The sequence below is a fragment of the Dinoponera quadriceps genome, unplaced genomic scaffold, assembly GCF_001313825.1.
Source record: "Dinoponera quadriceps isolate SergipeBrazil2010 unplaced genomic scaffold, ASM131382v1 scaffold616, whole genome shotgun sequence".
NCBI classification, from domain to species: domain Eukaryota; kingdom Metazoa; phylum Arthropoda; class Insecta; order Hymenoptera; family Formicidae; genus Dinoponera; species Dinoponera quadriceps.
In genome coordinates, this window is record NW_014555184.1 from 2,781,064 (window position 1) to 2,794,805 (window position 13,742).

Consider the following 13,742-nt stretch of genomic DNA (forward strand, 5'->3'; position numbering starts at 1 on the left):
GAACCTTGCTGAAAGAAAGAAACCTGAGAGTAGCCATCCGTCCGCTTTTCGGACTCTCTTTTCGATACGCCCTCTGAGAAAATGTATGTAAACTACGTTAGTCCCGGTTTACAATAGGTATTTTAAGCCTTTGGTTTCTGTCCATAGAAATGCATGCCGGCAAAAAGCGACGTGACATCTAATCAACTTTTAGTTCTCGTGGAAAAATGGCACGTTGATTGGCTACTGCGTCGCTTCTCGCCCTGCGGCACGCAACGTCGCGTCCTGTGGGCAGAAGCCAATAGAATGACGTTTATAATGAGCGTCCAAATGGAACGCAGCCTTGGTCTTCTAAGGACTTTAAATTTACAATAGATCTGTTCATTTTCGTTGCATCGCTGAACTAGTGCAACAAGTTGAAACGAGACAAGTATATGTTTTCTCACTTCAACTGATAGCACTAGTTCAGCGGTGCAGCAAAAACGAACAAACCTAGTGTGTGAGCGCACAAAGAGAACGCACCCTGATACGAGATTGGCTGAAGAAGGCCACTGTACGCTACCGCCCTCTCGTACACAGATTGAAATGTATGACGACGGGTACGTACAAGATTCTTCACGTTTCGTAATTTTCTCGAACTAGTGCAGCCAGTTCAACTATAAAGAATAGTCCAACTGCTTTTCGACATTCGTGGTAATTGCGAGAATCATCGATAAAGGTTAGTTTCATTAAATATGCGTTGACATCATAGCATTATTGAAGCCCTTCGAAATTAGTCAAAATCCATCCAACAATGGCGATCACTGCATTTAGAACTTCGCGCAATGTTCACTTCTGGTCCATTGCTGTTCCTCGTTGCGTTTCGCATACAAACGTACTCACGACAAGCATGTCACTCGTATTTTAATCACATTTATGATTATCGTTACTTTAACGAATGTTTAAAATAAAACTGTATTTGCGAATTCGTTTGAAAAGCTTTGATTGCGAAACAACATGATGATTTGTAAAAGAATGCCTTTGTGCCGTTAAACGTTTTTCAGACGAAATAAGGATTTCTATGTAACTCTTTTTTTTATAATACAGCCCTTCAAACAACGATAAATTTAATTATGCCGTTCGAATAATCACGGCGTTACCTTTTGAGAAACGTACCCTAACCCAATATAAAAACTTTGGCTTTTGGTAGACATACTTTCGTAAACATGTTATTTTAATTCTCTTACTCATTCCGTGGCGTCTGTTTAATACCACGAGAATCTCCGAGAAAAAATAATCCCGAAAATATTTCGAGCAATATATTTGCGAGGAAGAGAGTCTCCTCTTTATTGCTCGTCGAGCTTCTCGACCCCGTCGGCATTTTTTACCGCGACGATGGCGCGTCGCCGATGAGAAAGCCTCCGATGACCAAGTCATCATCATCATTATCATCATCCATCGGCCACTTCCTGTGTTTACACAGCATCGTCTGCCTCCCGTTACCGTTGACCTCACGACCAAACCATCGGTCGGGGGTGACTGACTGACTGACGGACGAACGGAGGAAGACGCGCTTACCTCACTGTCGAAAACGGCGGCTGTGCTTTTGTTAATTGGTCACGGTCGTCGGTGACTCTTCCCTAAGCCTTTGCCCGACGGCAAACACGATCGTGAGGTCGCGAAGCGGGTGAACGGGTTGACGTGACGTGCATCCGAGCGTGCGAGACTAAGATTGATCTATCATTGTCTTGTCTGGCCGCCGTCTGGACGGTTGATTGCCATCGGGGCAAATATTATCTTCCCAGAATTCCCGCGGCCTTAGCGTTTTCGCGTCGTCTCGCGCCAGACCGCTTCGTAAATGATAGAGGAGCTTAACCCGGGAATAGTCACCATATTTTTTTTTTTACGTTAACGATCACGAACACTTAATGCGTTTATTCCGTTTCTTAAATATTTTTTCGGGGGTTTTTCCTCATTTGTTCAAAAAGTAGCGAATAAATCTGTATTTATAATATTCCTAAATAATAATAGATCTTCGAGCAATCGATAATATGTTATATTTTGTTAATAATAGCGACTTTTAATTGGAGTTTAAATGACCCCAGGTGACTATACCCGAGTTAATGAAGCCGATGACTACGCATTCTCGCGCGCAGAGATATGAATGAAAATGAAAATTCATCGCTAACAATGCGCGAAATTGTGGACTGCATTTTATTAGCCTCACGATCACGAATTATATGCCGGTTCTTTTAGATCTTTTGACTTGGAAATTGGTTTCGATGACGCTGGATAGTTTCATGCGTATTTTTCCTACCTCCTTATTTTATTCCACCTCCTAGAAAGACTTATCGAAAACTTGAAGGATATCAAGTTCACATAAATTCGTACACAATCACACGAATTCTTATTCAGAATTTATGCTAGGTTTATGCACGTTAAATTGGATTGGACTTTTCTATTCTATTTTCGGTAATTTAAATGCATCGTATAAGAGGAGCTCGTATTAGTTGACTAAATGGATAAGTTGGCTAATTAATTATTTTTGTTATTTTCTATCATATTACAGAATCGAACAAATAGGGATTTCATAATCATCTTTGACATGTTTGAAATCTGTGCCTGCTCGATTCTGTAATCTGTTCCGTAAAATAACAGAAATAATCAATTAGCTAATTTATTCCTTCCGCAAACTAACCCCGGCCTCTCCTGCGTCGGAAAAAAAGCATCAATTTTATCATCCATAATGCATATTTAGAGTACACACACGGCATTACTCAGTCGTGCGACTAAACGCCGAGGAAATTATCTGCGAGTTTTGAGGGGCCCTTTTCTTCTCCTTTTTCCCCGCTTCTGCCAAAAATTACGGAGAAAAACGACGTGCAATTCACGGTTGCGTGCAACTGCGCGCAATTAACTATTTTCAGAAACACCGTGAGCAGCCTCGGCATCTTTTGCGAGGATAACAGCCAAAACTCGCTTGTATCTTTGATCACCGAAAATGCTCACGCCGACGCATTGTTTTACCCGCTGCGAATTAGCAACTGCCACACGATTGCACGCAATCTCGCACGACTACATGCCGGCTTTTTCTACTGAATCTTCGAACGCGCGCGCGCGCGCGCGAGGGAACTCACGGACATGCGTCCGCGTTACGCGTCTGATATCACTAATAATATCGATACTTTTGATTAGATACTCGTTTCAGTATTAGTATAGATACTTTTATGGTATCACAACATTCTTACCTCTTTCTACCCGCCACCCCCAATGCGAGAACTCGGCTCTCTGATGGGCGAGCGAACGAAAAACAAAGATCTAAAGCACGCTGCGTGCATTCCGGTCGCGCGCGGACGAGAAGAAAAAGATAGGAAAGAGAATAGAGAGTCATGAAACTCGCGAGCGCGCGCAGAGGGAGACTTAGGGGGCTGACGGAGGGAGGGATAGAGAGGAGGATGAAAGAGAAGGAAAGAGAGAAGGAGAGAAAGAGGGGGAAATAAAGAAAGAGAAGGAGCGAGGTGTTCGCGGTGCGCGGCTTGATTGAATGCGGATGTGCGTGCAGCCGGTGGCCGGTGGTCGACAGCCACGAATCGGGGGAAAATTATAGGTAGGTCCTCCTTTCGTACATGTCGGTGGTTCGATGCTATCTGCCTTCTCCTTCCGGGAATTTCGCGGTATAAATAGGAGGGCGGTGGTGTGTACGTGCGTATGTGTGCGTACGTGTGTCGCGTGTGTATACGTGTGTCTCGGCTCGACTGCACCCGGAGAGTTGCAGTTGACTTTCCCTCTCTCTCTCTTTCTCCCTCTCTCTCTCTCTCTTCAACACTGTGGAGAAGTCGACGACGCGGCGGCAACCGAATATTCGGCACCCGCACGATTTATGCACCCCACTTTTGTGCAGCCGCCGTCACCGTACGGGCTGGGAAAATGGAATTCCACTCACGGCACGAAAGCCACACCGTCGCTTCGAGCTGTTGTTTTAATTGTCGACAGCGAGCACAGCGAGCATATGATTCGGGCAAGCCGAGAAGGTCCGTCTCGGGGCATTCATTCATCCCCTTCTACCTCTTCGCCACTCGCCACTTCCTCCCGGCCGTCTTGCCTCGCGAGTGTTCCGGAGCCCTTGATTCCGTGGGCTCTAAACCCCTTCGCGTTGAAATTACCGGTAATTATGCGCCGTCGTTATCCGATCGTGGCTTATTCATTGGAGCCGGAATCTTTACGCGATAATAAATCCATGATAATTTCGCCGGAGCTTCGAGTATGCACGGGCCACGGTATCTTTGACGCGGCTTCTGAACTTATCGGCCGTATAAGCTTGTGCGGTTTATTATCTCTGTGGCACGAGTGAGAAGTTTCGTCAAAGAAGGTCAGTTCCTCCAATTCCTCAGATCTTGAGAAATTATCTCACGACAAATTTCCCTACTCGTTAGCTTCCCGTTTCATATTGCGACGTGCGTCGCGAAGAAACGCGACCGGTGCGCGAAGAGGTGTCATTGACCACCATCCGCGCGTTTCCGCGCGTTTGTCGCTGCGCCGCGATTTAGACGCGATCCTTCACGAAAGCGGGACATTTCCGGGTGACGCCGAGGTAACCGAATTCCTCGTCGCAACGAGAAGCCGTCCTCACCCGTGTACCGACACATCACTCGATAAATTGACACACAAACTAGAGATACCGCCGTCCCTTTCGACGCGGTCCCTCGCCTAACCCTTTAATCCCGATGCATTGAGAGCGAGAGGGAGGAGGCAGGGAGGGAGAGAAAGAAAGAAGCAGGCAGCGGCTGGCTACTTTATACTCGAAAGCTACCTACCTGCCTGCCTGGCTGCCTGATTGCCTGCCTACCTGCCTGCCTACCTGCCTGTGCGAAAGGGGAGGTATTACGGGGTTACTAAAGTATTGTATGGCCTCCCTAAGCCCCATAAGGATAGCCCTCAGGCACGCACCCCCGTTATCGTACGCGTATGCATTTTTTTCGCTAGTGCGTGCGAGCGGGGACTCGCAGCCCTTATATGTGCAGTGAAGGTGAAGGGGGCATCGGGTAACACGGGCAGGCAGCCACCCAAACGACCGAAACCTGAATGCTCACCGGAGGACATGACTTGTTCACATAGCGTGTCCTCTGCCACTCTTTCGTCGAACGAGCCGCGTTCCTCTCGTACGCACACGCGTGCTCTCCTTATCGCGCGCACCGTTCGCCTCTAATCTCACCGTTCCACTTGCTCACCTAAGAACACACCTGTATTTACGATCGATAAGGGCCAACGTTCGGAAACAGGTGGGATTCCGATATCGCGCCGTTCCTCTTGCGCCTTCGAAGGCGCGGAACCGGCACACTCCCCTTATCTCATCGTTCCCGGCCGTCTGCGAGCTCCTGAAGTCCGATCGCAGATTAATGACGTCCAATTAATTACACTCGCGATCTCTCAGTCATTCATTTATTCGGTGAAATTAATATTTACGTATATTTATACGAATTTACGTCCACGTAAATCTACGCTGTCGATAATAATGATCAGCTGAGAGCAATTTAATGAGGCAAATCCGCGTATCTCTCGTGAGCGTGCAAGCGTGAAACCGCGTGTCTAAGAGTCTATAAATATCAGCTTCGTGGAAAATATCCGGCACGTTCATTCACAAGTTGCTCGCCGACTTCGTCGGTGTTCACTGCTGCGTTAATTGTCAATTATTCGTGTGCACCGTGCACCTCAAAACCGTAGTGTAAATTCACCAGGCCTTGACAGCTTTCGCGGTTAAAGTGCCATTCGTGTAACGCGTAAACATAAGGCAGAATTTCGGCGGTCAAGGGTTAAAGTATTTCCGCGTAACCTTCGTGAAAATGTTTCCCGCCTGAGATATCTTATCGGCAGGCAGGAAGTAGGCGACAGCAGCTCGGAAAGAGAAGGAGAGAGAAAATATGACGTAGAAATTATGCGTGATAATAATTAACGGGATCGATCGATAAGAGAACGTGTTTCATCGCGCGGCCGAAGCGCAATAGCGCGATGAGGCCGCGAAGTGGGGACTCGGAATCGCGCGGAGTCTTCGCCAGCATATAACATACCGCGAGTGTTCCGGAGCTAAACCTAGAGTGCTAGAAATACACCCCAAGTTAATTCAAGTACATCGCCTTCGCTGTCGCTACGTACATTCCCTCCTCCCGTTCCTGTCTGCGAGCTTCTTTCTAACGCGAATCGCGTCCCTCCCGGGCTCTTTCTCGCTTTCGCAATCCGTCATTATCCGGTCGCAGCCGTAACAACAAATTACAATCGGTCGTTTCGCGTAATTAGGAATCCGCCGGTTCGTCGTTCTCGGCTTCTCAAAATAGGATGAGACAAATGTCACGTTTTTACATTAAGTTACTTGTCAACATTCAAATTTACATTTGAATCTGTATTTTGTTGACATTTACATGTAAACGTTGACAAATGATACGTTGGAACGATGCTAATCTCAGAAGTGTCATCGGCGAAGAGGTAAAGATTCATTAAACCTCCCCGAAGCTACGTAAAAAACGTTTTGTGTTAAAAACGGTGAACTGAAATTTTTGCGTTTAACATGGGGAATGTGTGAGAAAGTACACAAGTTTAATGTTAAATTAACGCGTTCACCTTGTTACCATGTTACTTTTTCATATATTTACCTCGTTAAAGTAATATAAAATTTCAGCGGACTGTTTTTAGTACAAAACTTTCTACTGTGTTGGCTCACGAACGGCTGTATTTTTTCAAAGAAATGCAAGTTTCTTTCGTAATTCGTACGCGCGCGCGTGAAGAGTCATCTGGATGCATCGTCATATGCACTCGGCTCGATGCTCAAGAAGAAGGAGCATCCACCCTCGCGATTCGTACTCAACCTCCTCTTTAGATTCTTCGTCGTTTCGACCCTTTCGCATAGAAAAAAATGCCGGCAGGTTGACGTCCCCTAAGTGAAAGACGTTCCACTTCATCCGCGCATTGTCGAACGAAGGGACGAGTCGTGAGACACTTGCAAGTACTGTAACCGTTATTCCGATCGTCATCACTTTCCTTATTTGCGCTAATCATTTCAAGTCACGAAGGCGCAAAGAACATAGCGGGAAAGTCATTTTAGCAATGCCACTGATACCTCGAAAGAGTAGCGCGATCGTATTAGTGTTTATGTAACATAACATTTTTAGAATCTACGTTATTGACGCATGTTATGTTCATCACTGACTTTGGTATCCCGTTAAGAATTGAAAAGTGAATTAATTTCGTATCATAAGATAATAAATTAAATACGAGATTTCAATGCGATTGAGAAAGTAAAGTGTCTCGGCGTCTATTTTACAACGAGTAAATCGCAAACGTACGTTCTTTAAATAAAATAGACGCATCTATTTTATTTAAAGAACACACACGTCCTTGGAAAATTTTCGCGGCATCCAGCTTCCATTGTCAAAATTCTAAGCTCTTAAGAAAGAGATTTTAATATTAGGTCTTTTATCTCATTATTAATTTCATAATCGTTGATTACTATCTCGATGGCGCACAGAGCGTACCTATACAGTATTACGTTTAATTGGTAAACGGAAAAACTAATTATTCAGCGAAGGTAATTGCACAAAATTGAGTAGAGGGGCGAAAACAAAATATAGTTCTGGAAGGTCTTGAAAAATGAATCTCTCGACGACGTCGAAGGGCGACGAGATGGCGAAAAAAGATACTTACGTAAGCGAAATGCAGTGTTAATTAATGTTACGGTGGCAGGTAATCGGCCCGGACCAATGGTAGTTGACGAAGAAATTAGATTATACCATCGGAAAGTATATGAATACATAAACAGCACACGCGCACGCACGCACGCCTACCCGCCCGTCCATCGCTCGCGCCGTCTCCGTCCGATTCTCTTTATTTCTGGGCTTCCTCTCCTTCTCTCTGATCTATCGTTCGCCTCTGCCTGCTCACTCGTAAAATGCAAATCCGGGTAATGGCCGTACTCGGGCGCTCTAAGCCGGATCGTTGAATGGATCGTAAAACGCAGCTAGAAACTACCACCGGCACCACCATGACAATTATGTCAAAGCCCGTGCTTCGAGTAATATTATTATTCCTATATCCCCGGCTCGAGTGCGCGCACCTCGCTTAACGGCCCCGTATGTGTGTGCATACATAAGAAACACGCCCCAACGTCGGCCTATATCCGTTTTCACTCCTTTCGATGGCGAACGACTTGTAGAAGAAGCATTTACCGGCCACCGGACGCATTTACGCGAGATTTTTCGCGAATTTTTCGATCACCGTTAATATCATTGGCACATATGTTACGCAGTTTACGAGCTTCGAGTAAATTCGAAAGTATCGCGACACACGATATCGAATATGTCGTTATTTCGGGATTTTTTTCGGCAGAAGTTCCGTGGACGAATAGTCGAGAGTTAATTTTTATAAATTAAAATTTTTCTCGTTTTAAAATTTAATTCAATTTTGGTCTGAAATTTAATTTCGCATTCTTACGTAGGTTTGAATTTTGTAAATTAAAAAATTTTTCATCTTTATTTTATTACCTTTGCCTTATTTTCCAAATCACGAATTCGCCTCAAAGACAACGTCGAGCACGGTCAAGTCAACGTCTTTACCCGAATGATTTGACGATCGCTTTGATTTTTTCCCCGTCCAGCCGTGTACACCGATAGATCCATCAATTCGCGAGATGCTCAATTTAGTATATCTGCATAGACGTCTGCAGAACAGCCGCTCCGAGTCTCGTATCTTGCACTTTTTTTTAAGTGGAAGGAGGAAAGTTAGGCGGGAATGTTTCAAACTACCAATTTAAATGCCGATCCGATGAGCCGGCCAATACATCGCGCGCCTCGCAGAGTGCAAGGTTATTAAGGCATAGTCTGGTCGGCGCGGCCGGCGAGTTTAGGTAGATTGGCCCAGGGGGCCAGTGCCACATCGAGGGCTCATTGCCACCGATGGCAGGCAAAACGTGACCTCGGGATTAATGAATGACTCGTTCCCGTAATGGAAACACGACCTACTCTCATTATGGGAACGACTTCGCACCGCGGGCCGCGAACGTTTCTTCGGTGGTTTACCTGTTTACGCGAAACGCGAGAAAAATCGCCGCGGATGTTCAAAGCGACGCAAACTGACGCGAGTATCTCTGTGGAGAAACGAAGCCTGGATGCGGCTGAACCTACGTACGTGACGCGATCAGGATAAAACGAGGAGGTGCGCAAAGATGTACACGCAGAAAAAAATTGTCTTAAATCAATGATATATATTCTCATACATAAGCGAGAATATTATCATATTTTTCGGTGATTTTTAATTTTGAATTAAGCGCAAGTTATATTTATGTCAATTCAAATTCGGTCGAACGAGGATTGAAGATCTGCTAAGAAAATTAAAATATTCTTGTTTATGTATGAGAGTATCTACCATTGATTTAAAACTAATTTTAAACGAATTTTTTTCGTGTAATTTATATTATTATTAATATAACATTTTTGTGCATCACTTGATTTTAATATGTCCCCGATGGATTTTTTTGCTTTTTAACAACAACAGGAGCAAACAACAATAGATTTCCATAGATTTTCTTCTCCGTGGCGATTATCCGTCGAACATCGAAGCTTGCTTATGAACACTTGTAATCCGCGACGCGTTTATCAGAAGGATCCGCGTCTCTCGCAGCTGATCGGCGCGTTCGGTCACGATCAAAAGTCGGCACTCAATCTTTCGTAATTCCGTCCCGATTATTTTTAGCGCGCGACGCTGACTATTTCGGTAAGCGATAAATTCCGCGATGTTTTCGGGTTAATGTCGATTTTCGCATTTCTGTTTCGGCGAAAGGGGAGCACTAACCCGACCGTCGGCAAGGACGAGTGCCCGAGGCGTTGCCGAAGAAAAACAATAAAACGAGAATTGGCACGTCTGGCGACACAGTTGACTGCCGTCAATTCAACCGGCTGACTTGCATCTACTATCGCATTATATGCACGAATTATCGTCACACGTCTTCGGGCAGTGCGGCTCTGGCCGTGTCACTGACATACTGTGACGCTAAAAGCGACTTAGAGCAACAATAAGTCGAACATACATTCCGAACACAATGCCTTGCGTTGAGTTTGAATTTCACCGCGTTAAACTAATTAGATTGAGAAGAACGCGTGCGGAATGCGCGAAGCAATTTGTCGGATAAATGAATTTCGTAAAAATCACACGGTAAAAGATATTTTGTTCTCGGGTTAAAATCGGTCTTCGTTAAAAGTTTTATGTTGAATTCTCAACACAAAACTCATGTTACGTTAACACACACGGCTATGTTGAGAATTCAACACGTTTAACACAATTTTTAACAAGGACCGGCACAAGAACAAAGTGTTTTTCAATTTGAGTAATATTATGATTGAGTTATTTGAAGATTTTATGTAGAGTTGATGTTCAACATTCTTTTGTGATTAAATCAATTTATATACAAATATACGTTTAACATAAAGATTACGTAGTTTTAGAGTTTTTCTCGGTAAAAAAAGAACAGCTGCTATCTGTTAAATAATAATGTTTTATATATTAAATATCACATAGAGATGTCGCTATCTCTCCGTTTGCTGCTAAAAGCGACGTTACTGTGTTAAATCGTACTACACATGTGAAGTGTAAGATAAAGTTACGAAGTGAAGTGCACGAATAATAAGAGAGAATCCAGCGTTATTTCATAAAATAATGAGAATTATGCTTCCTGCAGACAACGGCAACATGTTACGTGTCTTAACTTAGCACCAGACCTGCTACATCGTGAAACGCAGGATACTAATATCACATGTGCGCAGCATATTCGTGTAACCGAAGAAAAATGTGCAAATAACACTTCCTTTTAGCTACATATAACATTTTAAATATGTTATTTTTACATAAACTTTTTCTACAAAATATTACATTTGTTCTATTAATTATTGAAACACTATTTGTTATTCTTCTTAACATATTCACTTCGCGTTAAATCGATATAAAAATTTGGATGGACCGTCCGGACATGTGAAACGTGTTAAATGTAACATGAAATTTTTTACCGTGCAAATTGATGCGACTTTTCGTTGGAGCAACATTTCGCAGTTAACTCTCGGAGAGACGAATCGCGCGTGCACTTCCACCGCGGAAGTAGATGAATTTACGGCGAGTTCATTTCGTTTGACCGTCGCGCACGAGATCCCGACGTGAGACGCATCCTGCTATCGATACAGTGGCGCCGATCGCGTAAATAAATCTTTCCTTTGTCACCCTTTCGATCTGAACGGTGACAAATAAGATATCCCTTCCCTGCAGTTGCTCGCACGCTCGCAATTACATTATCGCAGTTGCAGCTATCGCAAGTGACATAAAAACCGTGGCACAATTATTGTCGACATTCGAGATCGAGTACGGCGTGAAAAAAGGAAGGAAGGCTCCATATATAGCAACGGTGTTACCAAAGTTGCAATCGGCCTGATGCAATTGAATTGGACTGTCGAGAAAACGATAAATATATCCGTAAACGTGGGGCTTCGGTAAACATGTTTTCAAAGCGTCGCTCTTGAATTTATTGCCACCGCGCAAAATATAACGGTGCACGTGTAGCACTTCTGAGCGGATCGTGTGCCGTACAAATCAAGCGTGACAAAAATACAGTCGTGCATTCAATACACAGTAAACAATCTTGTGTTAAATTTAACACATTTAACATGTCCCGAACGGTCCCCGATGATTCTCGGTTTCGGCTGACTACGATATCGAAATCTAATAACAAAACCGAGCAGTGTTGCATCGAAAATCACCGGATCATGTATACATTTGTTACAATCTGGTGCAAGATGACGTCTAAATTCTACAACGTTCCGCTGGATTGCATGTACTTGTCGTCGTTAATAAGCAATGATAATTGAGTGATAATTGAGCTGATATCGAGTATCGTGCCGAATTCTTTTCTGGTTCATGACACTAATGGTGCGAATCATTAAACCCGGATTAACATTTTCAGGAATCGGACCGAGACCCGAGGAAAGATTACGTTCCGTATATAGCATCGAATTATCCAGCTTTTCAGTATTATCGAAGGTGCGTGCGTGCTACCTTGCGTGTGACTTATTTAAGAAATTGAAATATGCTTATCGTCGTTCGTTGGTTTACATACATATATGTAGACGCGTGCGAATCGTTCGAATTCAAATCGTTCCGATAATTTCAAATCGTAGCACGGAGAAAACTAATTTTGCTAGTACAGGAAATTGTTTATCAATACAGTGACAGCAAAAAAGAATTTGCTTAAGCTCTGCACATTTCTGACTGATATCTATTATAAATTTTCTAGCACTTAGCACGCCATTTTCCTCGTGGCGATTTTCTCAAAACTATGCAGTAACTAATATTTTTAGTTATTTGAAGAAAGGTTTTTAATATCATTAAAAGTACTTATCATATTCAGATTGCAGCATGTTATGTAAATCTCGGAAAATCTGATTCGCATTCGACTCACATTCGAATTAAAGAGATTCGATTTGATTTGAACATATTATCAAACATTTGATTCGGTTCGATCAAGGAGATATTTAATTCGCACATCTCTACATGTTTGCGTATTAATCGAATATAAAAGACATTCGTGTCTACGTTGTGCTATAAAATTTATTTATTTATTTATTTAACTTCATTATGAGCAAAAGTCGAAATTTTGCGTAAAAATATATTAATGTATTAATTAAAACTGCACGTTGGATGCACGTTACCGATGCGGAATATTATTGACAATATCCAATGGCGTAAATAAGGAAGAAACTACAATCGTCTGTTTACATTTCCTCGCCGAAGATATCGTTGTCGAGACTTTTCGGTTGTTGTAAGGAAAGACTTTGTACTGACGATTTGGAAAAGTAATTTGATACGGACCGATGGTGCACGCGGACGCGCACGTTGTGAAAAATATTTTTTTTCCGTCGCGAGGTCCAGGAATCCGTGACACCGTGGCCAGTTTTCATTGGCGGACGAAGAGAAATCGCGAGGCAACAATCGAGTTTTGTGCCCCGAAAGTTTATCGTCCGACGTCACTATGAATCATATTGATTAAACAGGGAGAACTACGTATCATCGTACGTAATAATTTAATAAAATGCAGATTGCTCGCGGCATGAGACGCATATTGCCGAATTTATCGTGCGCCTCTTTCTTTAAAATAAATCCAGAGCGCCGTGACGTGGCAAAACGACGAAAGAAGCGCTTATCCCGTAATTACGCTTATTTATTTATGTTAGCATATATTTACACAAAGTAAATGCCTGCAAATCATCGTGAAATTATCCGCTCTCTGGCGTAATTAAGAGTTCAAATTAATGTTTCTTTTTTTCGTTTTCGAGGAGTTGGCTCACGTTCCCGGGCGGATTCTTCTTCGTTTTTCCTCGTAGCTCGATCAAAGATGTCAATAAGACATACAAAAAGGGAGAAATGAAATCTTACTCTGTGTTTCATCGAAAAACCCATTTATTTCATGGAATAAATATTCTTCTATCTATGTTGCCTACCTAGGAAGTACACATTATACATATAAGTATGCATTTTTCTGCCGTCCTCATCCATATATTGGGAAGATACATAATTCCATTAGTTTTTAATTATCGGTACATTGACAAACAAAGTTTGAGGCGCGGGATATAGACGGGATAGATAAGGAGAAACAAGGGGAAGAGATCGTCGGGGGAAAAACGTGATCGGGGCGATCGGGAGAAACGGCGAGAATGGGAGGATAGAGGACAGCTTCGACACGAGAGGGACGAATTACAAAAGAA

General features: G+C 43.3%; 1 protein-coding gene across 3 annotated transcripts in view; it reads left to right on the forward strand.

The window, feature by feature from the left end:
* Positions 1–572: 572 nt before the first annotated feature.
* Positions 573–13,742, forward strand: part of LOC106743273 — a 54,437-nt gene continuing 41,267 nt past the window's right edge. For all 3 annotated transcript variants that reach the window (XM_014616946.1, XM_014616947.1, XM_014616945.1), the window contains exon 1: positions 573–697. The gene's annotated coding sequence lies outside the window, so the exon portion shown is untranslated. The remainder of the gene's footprint in view (positions 698–13,742) is intronic.